Source organism: Oncorhynchus masou, unplaced genomic scaffold (assembly GCF_036934945.1).
Source record: "Oncorhynchus masou masou isolate Uvic2021 unplaced genomic scaffold, UVic_Omas_1.1 unplaced_scaffold_1246, whole genome shotgun sequence".
Lineage (NCBI taxonomy): Eukaryota > Metazoa > Chordata > Actinopteri > Salmoniformes > Salmonidae > Oncorhynchus > Oncorhynchus masou.
The window spans coordinates 8,145-21,685 of NW_027002277.1; the positions used below are offsets into that span (position 1 = coordinate 8,145).

Genomic DNA, 13,541 nt, shown 5'->3' on the forward strand with positions numbered 1-13,541 from the left:
AAGGAGAGGAAGGGGCTTTCAAAACGATAAAAGAGGAGGATGTTACAGTGAAAGAGGAGAAAGAAACGTTTGGGGTAAAAGAGGAAGAGTGGATAGAGGCTGTCACAGTGGAAGAGGAGGATATGGATGCTTTTAGAATTAAAGCGGAGGAAGACGAGGATATCAGCGTGGAAGATGGGATAGAGGCTGTCACAGTGGAAGAAGAGGAGGTAGAAGCTTTCAAAATCAAAAAGGAGGAAGAGGAGGAGGATATTATATTGAAAAAAGAGGAAGAGCCTTCTAGAGAGGAAAAGGGAGGAGAGGAGGAGGAGACTGAACAAGATCTGATGATCACCAGTGAGTACAGCTGCTTTTGTCAAAATAAAAGTCCTGCAAGTGTGCCATACGTGCACAAAAAAAGTAATAACTTTTATTTTGAAAGCAGAGAGAAAGTTTGGAAAGTCCGTTTAATAATACGTTCCTTTAGCTATTTGTGTCTCAAATTCCTCCCAGCATTATTGGTAAAAACAGCTACAGTGAGAACCGTCTTTAAAAAACGGGCACAAACACTGAAGTTGTTGAACTAATGTGTCGTTTTGAAGAGTTCTTCAACTGAAGTCCTACACTTGAATATGTTGTTCAGTACTGTAAAAAAAATGTTAACGGCTCAATCTGCCATTGGAACGTTCTTTTTTGTTGTTGTTGACTTTTACATTCAGGAAGTGGCTGCGTTTCCAGATTCTCCTGGAAGCCTCTTACAGATAGCTAAACAACCAAATATTCTGCTTCTACTCCACAGTAAAGTAGAATAAACTGCAGTAAAGTAAACAGTGCTCTGCCTGCTATACTGTATTTCCACTTCCATGGATGTCTGGTGTCCGTCGGTGCTCAGTGGGGGAGAGGGCTGGTTCCAGCAAATGGAAATAAAAGGCTTGATTTTTTTGGGGGTGAACAGAATGATAACTTTTAATCACTAAATAACTCATAAACACAATTGAATATCAGTTAAAACACTATACGTTATTGTTAGGTCTACTTTTACTTGCTACTTATATGAACTTCTATTATCCACCGTCCTCAAAATATTTTAATGATCTGTTTTTTTTTTGTGTGACAAAATGACAGGGCACTTCCACTACTTTCTTAAAGCACTTTTCTAAACCTTCCTCTTTGGGCTGAACATGTCAATGTGTAGTTCATACATGCATAATTAATATCTTACCTCAATTAGCCACGGAAATCTATAGTTTCTAAACCTTCCTCTTTGGGCTGGATGTGCCCATGTGTAGTTCATACATGCAGAATTAATATCTTACCTCAATTAGCCACGGAAATCTCTAGTTTGAAAGTGACACTTTCTCTGGAACTTGTGCGGCCACATTTTCCCCCTCGTAGCAATTCAAGTTCGACAAATGAGCTACAGTCCCTCGCCATATGAGTGACGGCCAGCAAGAGGCTCATCCTGCACCCACAGCAGAGCAGAGGGAGAGTAATGACGTGGTGCACAAATCTACATGTGACGTAGTACGCAATTTTCCAGGGACCACATTTGGCTAGTGAGCTCTACTTTCAGGAAAAAAAGTATTCAAAAGTAAAGGAGGATCTCTTTAAACTTACAGAAGGACAATAGAGTGTCTGAAACTAAGTATAATAGTTGTCAGGGGAATTTACTTCAACATGATTGAATTGATGCAGCCTGTTTCTAATACCTTTACAGACTGTTTCTAATACCCTTCTCAGCCTGTTTCTAATAACTTTACAGACTGTTTCTAATACCTTTACAGACTGTTTCCAATCCCCTTCTCAGACTGTCGCCAATCCCCTTTTGAGACTGTTTCCAATCCCCTTTCAGACTGTTTCTAATCCCCTTCTCAGACTGTTTCCAATCCCCTTCTCAGACTGTTTCCAATCCCCTTCTCAGCCTGTTTCCAATCCCCTTCTCAGACTGTTTCCAATCCCCTTCTCAGACTGTTTCCAATCCCCTTCTCAGACTGTTTCCAATCCCCTTCTCAGACTGTTTCCAATCCCCTTTTGAGACTGTTTCCAATCCCCTTCTCAGACTGTTTCCAATCCCCTTCTCAGACTGTTTCCAATCCCCTTCTCAGACTGTTTCTAATCCCCTTCTCAGCCTGTTTCCAATCCCCTTCTCAGACTGTTTCCAATCCCCTTCTCAGACTGTTTCCAATCCCCTTCTCAGACTGTTTCCAATCCCCTTCTCAGACTGTTTCCAATCCCTTTTGAGACTGTTTCCAATCCCCTTCTCAGACTGTTTCCAATCCCCTTCTCAGACTGTTTCCAAGCCTGTTTCCAAACCCCTTCTCAGACTGTTTCCAATCCCCTTCTCAGACTGTTTCCAATCCCCTTCTCAGCCTGTTTCCAATCCCCTTCTCAGACTGTTTCCAATCCCCTTCTCAGACTGTTTCCAATCCCCTTTCAGACTGTTTCCAATCCCCTTTCAGACTGTTTCCAATCCCTTCTCAGACTGTTTCCAATCCCCTTCTCAGACTGTTTCCAATCCCCTTCTCAGACTGTTTCCAATCCCCTTCTCAGACTGTTTCCAATCCCCTTCTCAGACTGTTTCCAATCCCCCTCTCAGCCTGTTTCCAATCCCCTTCTCAGACTGTTTCCAATCCCCTTCTCAGACTGTTTCCAATCCCCTTCTCAGACTGTTTCCAATCCCCTTCTCAGACTGTTTCCAATCCCCCTCTCAGACTGTTTCCAATCCCCTTCTCAGACTGTTTCCAATCCCCCTCTCAGCCTGTTTCCAATCCCCTTCTCAGACTGTTTCCAAACCCCTTCTCAGACTGTTTCCAATCCCCTTCTCAGCCTGTTTCCAAACCCCTTCTCAGACTGTTTCCAATCCCCTTCTCAGCGTGTTTCTAATACCTTTCAATCCAGTTTCTAATACCTTTTCAAACTAATTCTGGTAGATGTTTTATATGACTGTTTGACCTGAAATGTTTGCTTATGCCACAAATGATTTGCATAACAACAGTGAAGTTCAATAGTGTTTTCAATTAGTGTTTATTCAGGTCTCTCTGTTTAAATAAACCCTCTGTTTGTCTTTGGCAGGAGAAAGATCAGACTCAGAGGAACCAGAGACGTCCAAACCAGCAAAACCACACGACTGCTCCCACTGCGGGAAGAGTTTTACCAAGTTAGGAAACCTGAGAAGACATGAGAGGACACACACAGGAGAGAAGCCTCATCACTGCTCCCAGTGTGGGAAGAGTTTTACCCAGTTAGGGAACCTGAAAATACACGAGAGAATACACACAGGAGAGAAGCCTTACGAATGCTCTCAATGTGGAATGAGTTTTACCAAGTTAGGGTACCTGAAATCGCATGAGAGAACACACACAGGAGAGAAGCCTTTCCACTGCTCACTGTGCGGGAAGAGTTTTACAGAGTTAGGCAACATGAAAAGGCACGAGCGGACACACACAGGCGAGAAGCCTCATCACTGCTGTCAGTGTGGGAAGACTTTTACAGAGTTAGGGAGTCTGAAAATACATAAGAGAATACACACAGGGAGAAGCCTTTCCGCTGCTCCCTGTGTGGAAAGACTTTTACAGAGTTAAGTAACCTGAAAAAACATGAGAGGACACACACAGGAGATAAGCCTTTCCACTGCTCCCTGTGTGGAAAGAGTTTTACAGAGTTAGGGAGTCTAAAAATGCATAAGAGAATACACACAGGCGAAAGCCTCATCACTGTTCTCAGTGCGGAAAGAGTTTTACAAAGTTAGGGAACCTGAAAATGCATGAGAGAATACACACAGGAGAGAAGCCATACCAATGCTCCCTGTGCTTAAAGAGTTTTACCTCATTAAGGCAATTGAAAGAACATGAAAGAATCCACACCATAGAGAAACGTTAGCAATGCTCCTAGTGTAAAATTATATATTTTTTAACCAGTTAGTTTTAACCAGTTAGGGTACCTGAAAAAATCATGAGATAATACATACAGTGAAGATGCCTTACCACTGTTCCAGTGTATAAACGAATATATCACATCAAATATACTTTAATTTAATGACATTCTATTTTAAAGCTACAATGTGTAACGTTTTTGTGCAAACCTGACACACATTCACACAGAAAAAAAACCCACAAATAATGCTCCCACACTTGTCTCATATATTGTACTGCAAAATGTTGTGCTTTTGTTTATGCCACATGAAATCAAGTTGTATAAAATGGACCAACAAAATACATCTATGGTTTTTTTTTTCATTTCAAAACAATAACTGAATATGAAGCAGACTATGTCAGTGTGAATGTATCCGAGTAAATAATGCGTCTCTACTATTCGCGCCGCTCAAAAGTTAGTAATCGTGTGGCGCGCGATTGGGACACTTACAACTGACGAGTAAGTTTCACACGTCTTCGATGTGCTCCATTCAGCCCCTCAAAACTGACAACAGCGACCACAGCGTTGAGCTGAGCACAACTGAACATCCGAGTCACTGTGAAGGACGTCACGTTGCTTCCTTCAGGTTTGCCACAAGCTTCACAGAGACTAAAGATTCGGAGCAGAGCGCAGTGTTCCAAAGTCGTTTCACGTCACAAAAGAGGCAACTTGTCATATGTTCCGCTATTCTAAGCACTTTTTGTGCTCCTTGGAAATTTGAGACGTATGCCACATTTTTGATTCCTTGCATTTTCTCGGTGATATAATGACATTCTATTTTAAAGCGACAACGTGTCACTTTTTTTGGGGGGCAAACCTGACACACATTCACACAGAAATATGCGTTATGGATCTGTCAGTCTCATTGAAAGAAAGTCCAAGAAGGTGTAGATCTGTTCCATGTGTGCAATTTCTATGCTTCCCTGTTCTGAAGTTGAGTTTTTGTATCTTTTTAATTGGGACTCGAACCAGGGTGTCTGTAGTCCACCAGCTTCAAAACAGCTGAACATTATTTGGTTGTGTAAAATATATTTCTATAGTGGTTGAGATGGTAAAATGATTCTCTACACAATAACTGCTTGTCATTGTGAAATTAGACTGAAATGAGGTGAACTACTAGAATTTAGGAGCCAGGAAAATGGTTGAGAGATTTCTGCATAGTACATCTTTAAGTTGATGTGTGGTACGAATACATTGAAGCAGCATATCAACTTGACATCATGTTTTTTAGGTTCCACTGGGGAGTAGAATAATATTTTACCGGGGCTAATTATGTATACAACTCATTATTTCACATGGGGGAGATTTGCGAAGTTAAAAGACCAGCTTGCTTCCTGTCATCCAGCTGGCTGCTGTCAGAATAACCCACAGCCGACTGGCACAAAACCAGGTAAGAACAAAACATTCATTACATGTAACTATTATTTAAATATGCAGTTGGTTTTCTTTCAAATTAGCTTCCGGTGGTGAATGATGGGCTTCCAGAGGTGAATGATGGGCTTCCGGAGGTGAATGATGGGCTTCCGGAGGGGAATGATGGGCTTCCGGAGGTGAATGATGGGCTTCCGGAGGTGAATGATGGGCTTCCGGAGGTGAATGATGGGCTTCCGGAGGTGAATGATGGGCTTCCGGAGGTGAATGATGGGCTTCCGGAGGTGAATGATGGGCTTCCGGAGGTGAATGATGGGCTTCCGGAGATGAATGATGGGCTTCCGGTGGTGAATGATGGGCTTCTGGAGGTGAATGATGGGCTTCCGGTGGTGAATGATGGGCTTCCGGAGGTGAATGATGGGCTTCCGGAGGTGAATGATGGGCTTCCGGAGGTGAATGATGGGCTTCCGGAGGTGAATGATGGGCTTCCGGAGGTGAATGATGGGCTTCCGGAGGTGAATGATGGGCTTCCGGTGGTGAATGATGGGCTTCCGGAGGTGAATGATGGGCTTCCGGAGGTGAATGATGGGCTTCCGGAGGTGAATGATGGGCTTCCGGAGGTGAATGATGGGCTTCCGGTGGTGAATGATGGGCTTCCGGAGGTGAATGATGGGCTTCCGAGTGGCGCAGTGGAATAAGGCACAGCATCTCAGTGCTAGAGGCGTCACTACAGATACCCCGGTTCAATTCCAGGCTGTATCTAAGGTGCTGCATCTCAGTGCTGGAGGCGTCACTACAGATACCCTGGTTCTATTCTAGGCTGTATTACAGTGTTCTAAAACACTATAGACCCTGGTTTGATGCCAGGCTGTATCACAGCAGTCTAAGGCACTGCATCTCAGTGCTAGAGGCGTCACTACAGACCCTGGTTCAAGTCCAGGCTGTATCTAAGGAAATTCCAGGCTGTATCTAAGGCATTGCATCTCAGTGCTAGAGGCATCACAACAGACACCCCGGTTCGATTCCAGGCTGTATCACAGCGGTCTAAGGCACTGTATCTCAGTGCTAGAAGTGTCACTACAGACCATGATTTGATTCCAAGCTGTATCACAACCAACAGTGACTGGGAATGTTGGTCTTTCAGATGATGTTTCTTGCATGACGTAAAATCTAGTGGACAGCACATGACCCTTTTTCAGCAACCTGGGAGCACTTTAAACACATGTTTGTGTTTTAAACTGTAGATGTACACTACATGGCCAAAAGTATATGGACACCCCTTCAAATGAGTGGATTTGGCTATTTCAGCCACATCCGTTGCTGACAGGTGTATAAAATCGAGCACACAGCCATACAATCTCCATAGAAAAACATTGGCAGTAGAATGGCCTCACTGAAGAGCTCAGTGACTTTCAACGTGGCATCGTCATAGGATGCCACCTTTCCAACAAGTCAGTTCGTCAAATTTCTACTACTGCTAGAGCTGCCCCGGCCAATTGTAAGGGCTGTTATTGTGAAGTGGAAACATCTAGCGCCTTGCGGTCAGATGCCGAGCAGTTGCCATACCAGGCGGTGATGCAGTCAGTCAAGATACTCTCAATGGTGCACCTGTTTTTTTGTGTGTGTTTTTTTGTACATTTTTTACCCCTTTTTCTCCCCAATTCCGTGGTATCCAGTTAGTTAGTCTTGTCCCATCGCTGCAACTTCCGTACCGCCTCGGTAGAGGCGAAGGTCTAGAGCCATGCGTCCTCCAAAACACGGCCCTGCCAAACCACACGGCTTCTTGACACACTGCTCGCTTAACCCGGAAGCCAGCAGCACCAATGTGTCGGAGGAAACGCATTACAACTGGTGCCCACAGGAGTCACTAGAGCGCGATGGGACAAGGACATCCCGACTGGCCAAACTCTCCCCTAACCCAGACGACGCTGGGCCAATTGTGCACCGACTCATGGGTCTCTCGGGGATCGAACCCAGGCTGTGTGCCCTCTTCACGACTGGGATTGAACCCATAGGCGCTGTTGTGCCCTCTTCACGACTGTGTTGGTGTGTCCACGATCAGCTCCTTTGTCTTGCTGACGTTGAGGGAGAGATTGTTGTGCTGGCACCAATAGGCTGTCTCATCGGTGATCAGGCCCACCACCGACATGTCGTCGGCAAACTTAATGATGGTGTTGGAGTTGTACACAGCCACGCGGGCGTGGGATAACAGGGAGTAGAGGAGAGGACTAAGCACGCACCCCTGAGGGGCCCCTGTGTTGAGGGTCAGCATGGTGGATGTGTTGTTGCCTACCCTTACCACCTGGGGCCGGTCCGTCAGGAAGTCCAGGATCCAGTTGCAGAGGGAGGTGTTCAGTCCCAGGGTCCTTAGCTTACCATATTTTTACCGTAGATATGCAGTATTTTTCTGCATCTGCTTCTATTTATCAACGCCAAACCTACTACTAGTGTGGCCAAGCAGCTCTATTGTTATGTCATCTGACCTTTGTGATCAGCTGACAGTCACTCCTGTTTGCCCTCTCTTTGAGCTTTAGGCTAGAAGCTTGCTTTCAATGGGATTAGTGTGATTTTACAGAAAATAAAAGCCCTATGCTAAAGAATATGTTTAAATTTGTCTCGAGGAGAATGAGCTTATTATAAAGTTGACCCTGCTCCCAAAGCACCATTATCATGTCTCCTGTCCTATGAGGAAATAGTGTGCTGGACCCACGGGTATACAAACATCCTTGACAAGTTTCAACTCAATAAGTTCACTTTTCTCTGTTCCATGGAGCAACCAAAACAGAGAATTGTGAGGTACTGGACAGGGGAGGCGTATTCAATGCCTCAGGATTGCTTTGCGACAAATGATTGGAATATGTTCAAAGACTTATCCACCCAAGACTCATCCATCAACATTGAGGAATATACAGTATATATATTCTGCAAACCCTACTGAGTATACTCCACAATACTTTTGCTGCAGCACCCACAATATGTTTTGCTTTATATAACCAATACACAATATGATTTTCATTGTGGCCATTTATTTTATCTTGGAACATGGTTTAAAAACCCATATTTAATGCAAATGTTACTTAAATATGAACAAATACGAATCATTGTTAATGTTTAGACAATTACTTATCATATATAATGAATAAATACAGGTTATTGACATAATGTTTAGACAATTACTTATCATATATCATGAATAAATACAGGTTATTGACACCTTTCCACTATCACTTGTGGGACTTTTATTTAGAAAATCTTCCAAAATTCCGTGACCCGGAAGTACTTTTTTTGTGTTGCTAACGGGACGCTGATCTAGTTATCAACCACGGTAGCTTGCTAGCCAAAATAGCTAAAACGTTAACGCTCATTAGACACTTTCGGTGTGTATTAGCCACTGTTTTAAACACACGTATGTTGTATATCTAGCTAATTGTCGCATTTAATTTTACGTTGCTAGTAGTCAGCTAGCTGGCAGGTTAAATTAGTAGTAGCACTTGACTTGTCATTAATGCTAACTAGCTAGCTAACATCCCCGACCATGAGCTCACTCAGCTACTCTCCCCCTGCCGAAGAAGAGGAGGTCTGCTGGACGGTGAAAGAGGAGAAGGAAGAAGAGGCTGTCACCGTCAAAAAAGAAGTAGCGCGTGAGGCTGTAACAGTGAAAGAAGAGGAAGAAGCTTTCAGAGTGAAACAGGAAGAAGCGAAAGAGCGGGATGCAGATGTTGGAGTGGAAGGGAGATCACTGTCACATTGGACGAGGAAGACGTTTTGGAGTGGACGAAGAGAAGACTGGAAATCTGAACACCAGTAAGTAGCATCTTAAAAACAGGGCCACAAACTCTGCAGTTGTTGAACTAATGTCTGGTTTAAAAAAAAGAGCACTCTACACTTGAATATGTTGTTCTGTACTTTAGGAATTGTTAAATCTATAAAGAGTGGTGGTCAACCAACAAAACGTTAATGGATTAAATGCTTAACATTATATTTTTCCAAATCTCTTTCTGTTGTGCTTTGCTCAGTCTCTACTCTTATACTCGACAACCCATGAGCAAATTATATATATTTTTTAAAAACCTGTTTTGAAGCGCTACAATCATTAGTGTTTTTATAATCTCAATGGTGTCATTAGGTCCTTCATATTTTAGCTGTAAGGTTTAGACAAACTGATCTGATTTAAAATATCTACGATACCACATCATATAACCAGTTATTACAACCAACTCATGTCTGATTTGCAAATGATGAAGAAAACCGAATCGAGACGAGGATTATTTTTGATCTGGATTAAATGTTGTAAAAAGAACTGGGCCACCAGTTATTTAATTGAAGCAAACAAGGCACAACGACTGTTCTTAGGCGTGTTGCGAAGCGGAGTGCCGGGGAAACAGCCCTAATTATTCATTTACAGGTTCTAGTAAAATGGTTAATATTATTATCTTGCATGGGATAAGAATGTCTGTTTTTCTTCTTCCAGTGGAGATTAGTTCATAAATTACCTGGCTGGGCTGTGGGACAGTGGAGATTAGTTTATAAATTACCTGGCTGGGGTGTGGGACAGTGGAGATACAGTTGATAAATTAACTGGCTGGGCTGTGGGACAGTGGAGATACAGTTGATAAATTACCTGGCTGGGCTGTGGGACAGTGGAGATTAGTTGATAAATTACCTGGCTGGGCTGTGGGACAGTGGAGATTAGTTGATAAATTATTGGGCTGTGGGACAGTGGAGATTAGTTGATAAATTAACTGGCTGGGCTGTGGGACAGTGGAGATTAGTTGATAAATTACCTGGCTGGGCTGTGGGACAGTGGAGATTAGTTGATAAATTACCTGGCTGGGCTGTGGGACAGTGGAGATACAGTTGATAAATTACCTGGCTGGGCTGTGGGACAGTGGAGATTAGTTGATAAATTACCTGGCTGGGCTGTGGGACAGTGGAGATACAGTTGATACATTACCTGGCTGGGCTGTGGGACAGTGGAGATTAGTTGATAAATTACCTGGCTGGGCTGTGGGACAGTGGAGATTAGTTGATAAATTACCTGGCTGGGCTGTGGGACAGTGGAGATACAGTTGATAAATTAACTGGCTGGGCTGTGGGACAGTGGATGTACATGGATAATTCAAATGGAATTGTTATTTATTATCATAAAAATAACTAGCACTTGTCAACCAATCAGCTTTCAGGATCCAAACTAATGATTTTATATTGAAGGATCGAGTCTGGATTAAACCTCATAGGAAGACAGTTTAATCATGTGGAGATATGTATTTAGTTTAACCAAATACTCTTGTTTTTTTCTTTGACAGGAGCGATATCAGACTGTCACTCTGACAGAGGAAAGAGTCCTTCAGGGGAACCCGATCCAGAGACGTCCAAACCAGTGAGGAGACACCACTGCTCCCAGTGTGGAAAGATATTTTCCAGGTTAAAGCACCTGAAAGAACATAAGAGAATGCACACAGGGGAGAACCCTTATCATTGCTCCCAGTGTGGAAAGGGTTTTGGACACTTGGGGTATCTAAAAGTGCATGAAAGAACACACTCTGTAGAGAGGCCTTTTCAATGCTCTCAGTGTGGCCAGAGATTTATCCAGGCATCGCATCTGAAAGAGCACGAGAGAACACACACGGGAGATAAGCCTTTCCAATGTTCTCAGTGTAAAAAGAGTTATACCAAATTAGGGAACCTGAAAATGCATGCGAGAATACACACTGAGAGAAGCCTTTCCACTGCTCCCTGTGTGAAAAGAGTTTTACCTATTTAGGGATACTGAAAAAGCATGAAATGACGCACACACGAGAGAAACCTTTCCAATGCTCCCAATGTGGGAAGAGTTTGACAGAACACACACAGGAGGGGAGAAGACCTAACGTTGTTAAGACCAGTTAAGGCCCCGGAATAACCACCTCCAAAATGATTAACCCCCTTGATAAAGATGTGTTTAAGATCAACAGTACAAGTACTGAGCTGAATATTGTATGCTGAAATTGTGTTTTTATACAAATACAATTGCTCAGAGAAAAATATTTTGTTTAACAAGTGAAAAAAAAAAAAACTTTTAACTTTCATTTATTGGCACCCGTAAAGATTCTTGTTAATTAAATAAATCAAATCAAATCTACGTTAACATTGTGACGGGACATTTTTCTCTCTGTGTATCAGATTGTATGTTTAGAATAATGCCGCTCTGTACTTACATGGCCTGGTTCGGTTCATGCGACTGACTGACTGATTGTCAATGGGAGTAACCCATAAGCAATGTACTAACATGGCCCAGAACATTGTTCTGTGGGACAGAAGGAGTATCTCAGCCTCGTGAGGTATCAGTCAGTCACATGCAGGAACCAACGTTAATAATGTAAATCATGCTCATATAACTTGTTTGTGTAGCAGTATATAAGGACTGAAAGGGGAACGCCCTTTTCATCAAGCTTGGATTGAGTTTGTGAACCTCTCCGGGCCGTGATAATAAAGAGTGATTTGTTTAAAATTTTAATTCAGGTGTTGAATTTCCACCACAATATTTAAACTTTTTTTTTTGTTCATGGTTTCTTGTGTCACTGGGGTATAAAAGTTATGTAACGCATGTAAAAATGTATCTGCCATCACATTGACATGTGAGTCATTTAGCAGACTCTCTGATCCAGAGCCACTTACAGTAGTGAGTCATTTAGCAGACTCTGATCCAGAACCACTACAGTAGTGAGTCATTTAGCAGACTTTCTTATCCAGAGCCACTTACAGTAGTGAGTCATTTAGCAGACTCTCTTATCCAGAGACACTTACAGCAGTGAGTCATTTAGCAGACTCTTATCCAGAGCCTCTACAGTAGTGAGTCATTTAGCAGACTCTCTTATCCAGAGCCTCTACAGTAGTGAGTCATTTAGCAGACTCTCTTATCCAGAGCCTCTACAGTAGTGAGTCATTTAGCAGACTCTCTTATCCAGAGCCACTTACAGTAGTGAGTGCATAGGGAAGGGCAAATAACTCACAAATGAAAAGATAAATCAGGTAATGTGCAAAAAAACAATAGCTCGGGCAATGATGAAGACATTTAAAACCACTGGAGCAGTGGTAAAGTTGTCTGAAAAGAGGACACAAGTGTATCTTATCTCCAGAGGAGGATGGTTCAGGAAGGGCCACAGTTGGAAAATTCCAGAACTTGGTCATCTTGGAGTCAACAAGTCTCTGAATCTCCAATTAGAATTCCAGAACTTGGTCATCTTGGAGTCACCAAGTCTCTGAATCTCCAATTAGAATTAGAATTCCAGAACTTGGTCATCTTGGAGTCACCAAGTCTCAATCTCCAATTAGAATTCCAGAACTTGGTCATCTTGGAGTCACCAAGTCTCAATCTCATATTAGAATTCGAATTCCAGAACTTGGTCATCTTGGGGTCTCTGAATCTCCAATTAGACGCCAGTAGGCTCTTGAGGGGTTGCCAGAAGAAAAAAAAACAGCCTTTAGTGAGAGTAACCAGCACATGTAAACACCTGGAGCTAAACAGCGTTGGAGCCAGTGGTGGGTTTGGCACTTGGATTGGAAAAAGGTGATATGAAACAAAAATGGAGGTCTTTGGCTAGACACACTAGCGGTGGGTAGACACACTAGCAGTGGGTAGACACACTAGCGGTGGATAGACACACTAGCAGTGGGTAGACACACTAGCGGTGGGTAGACACACTAGACACACTAGCGGTGGGTAGACACACTAGCGGTGGGTAGACACACTAGCGGTGGGTAGACACACTAGACACACTAGCGGTGGGTAGACACACTAGACACACTAGGTGGGTAGGCCTAGAAGGTAGGTAGACACACTAGCGGTGGGTAGACACACTAGCGGTGGGTAGACACAGTAGCGGTGGGTAGACACACTAGCGGTGGGTAGACACACTTGCGGTGGTTTTGGCATCGAAAGATAGACGAACGCGCAGTAAAGAACTTCATATCTACTGTAAAATATGGTAGGGTATATATGATGTTATGGGGCTGTTCCGCTTCCACTGGTCCTGAAGGCCTTTGTTCCAGTCAACAGCATCGTGAATTCGACCAAGTACCAGGAAATGTTTGGCCGAAATCTGGTTTCCTCTGACAGGAGGCTGAAACTTGGCTTCAAATGGATCATCCAGATAGACAATTCTTATTTTATTTAGGCAAGTCAATTAGAAACTAATTAGCCCATTTGTGCGGAAATGTTCATTATTTTTAGAGCTGCAACAGTGCAGGGTGTTGTTGTATTATAAGGCAAATACTTTTTCACGCCATTGCCCACATAC

General features: G+C 43.1%; 1 pseudogene; it reads left to right on the forward strand.

The window, feature by feature from the left end:
* The first annotated feature begins 232 nt into the window (after positions 1-232).
* Positions 233-3,727, forward strand: LOC135530063 (zinc finger protein 239-like; annotated as a pseudogene).
* Positions 3,728-13,541: the final 9,814 nt, after the last annotated feature.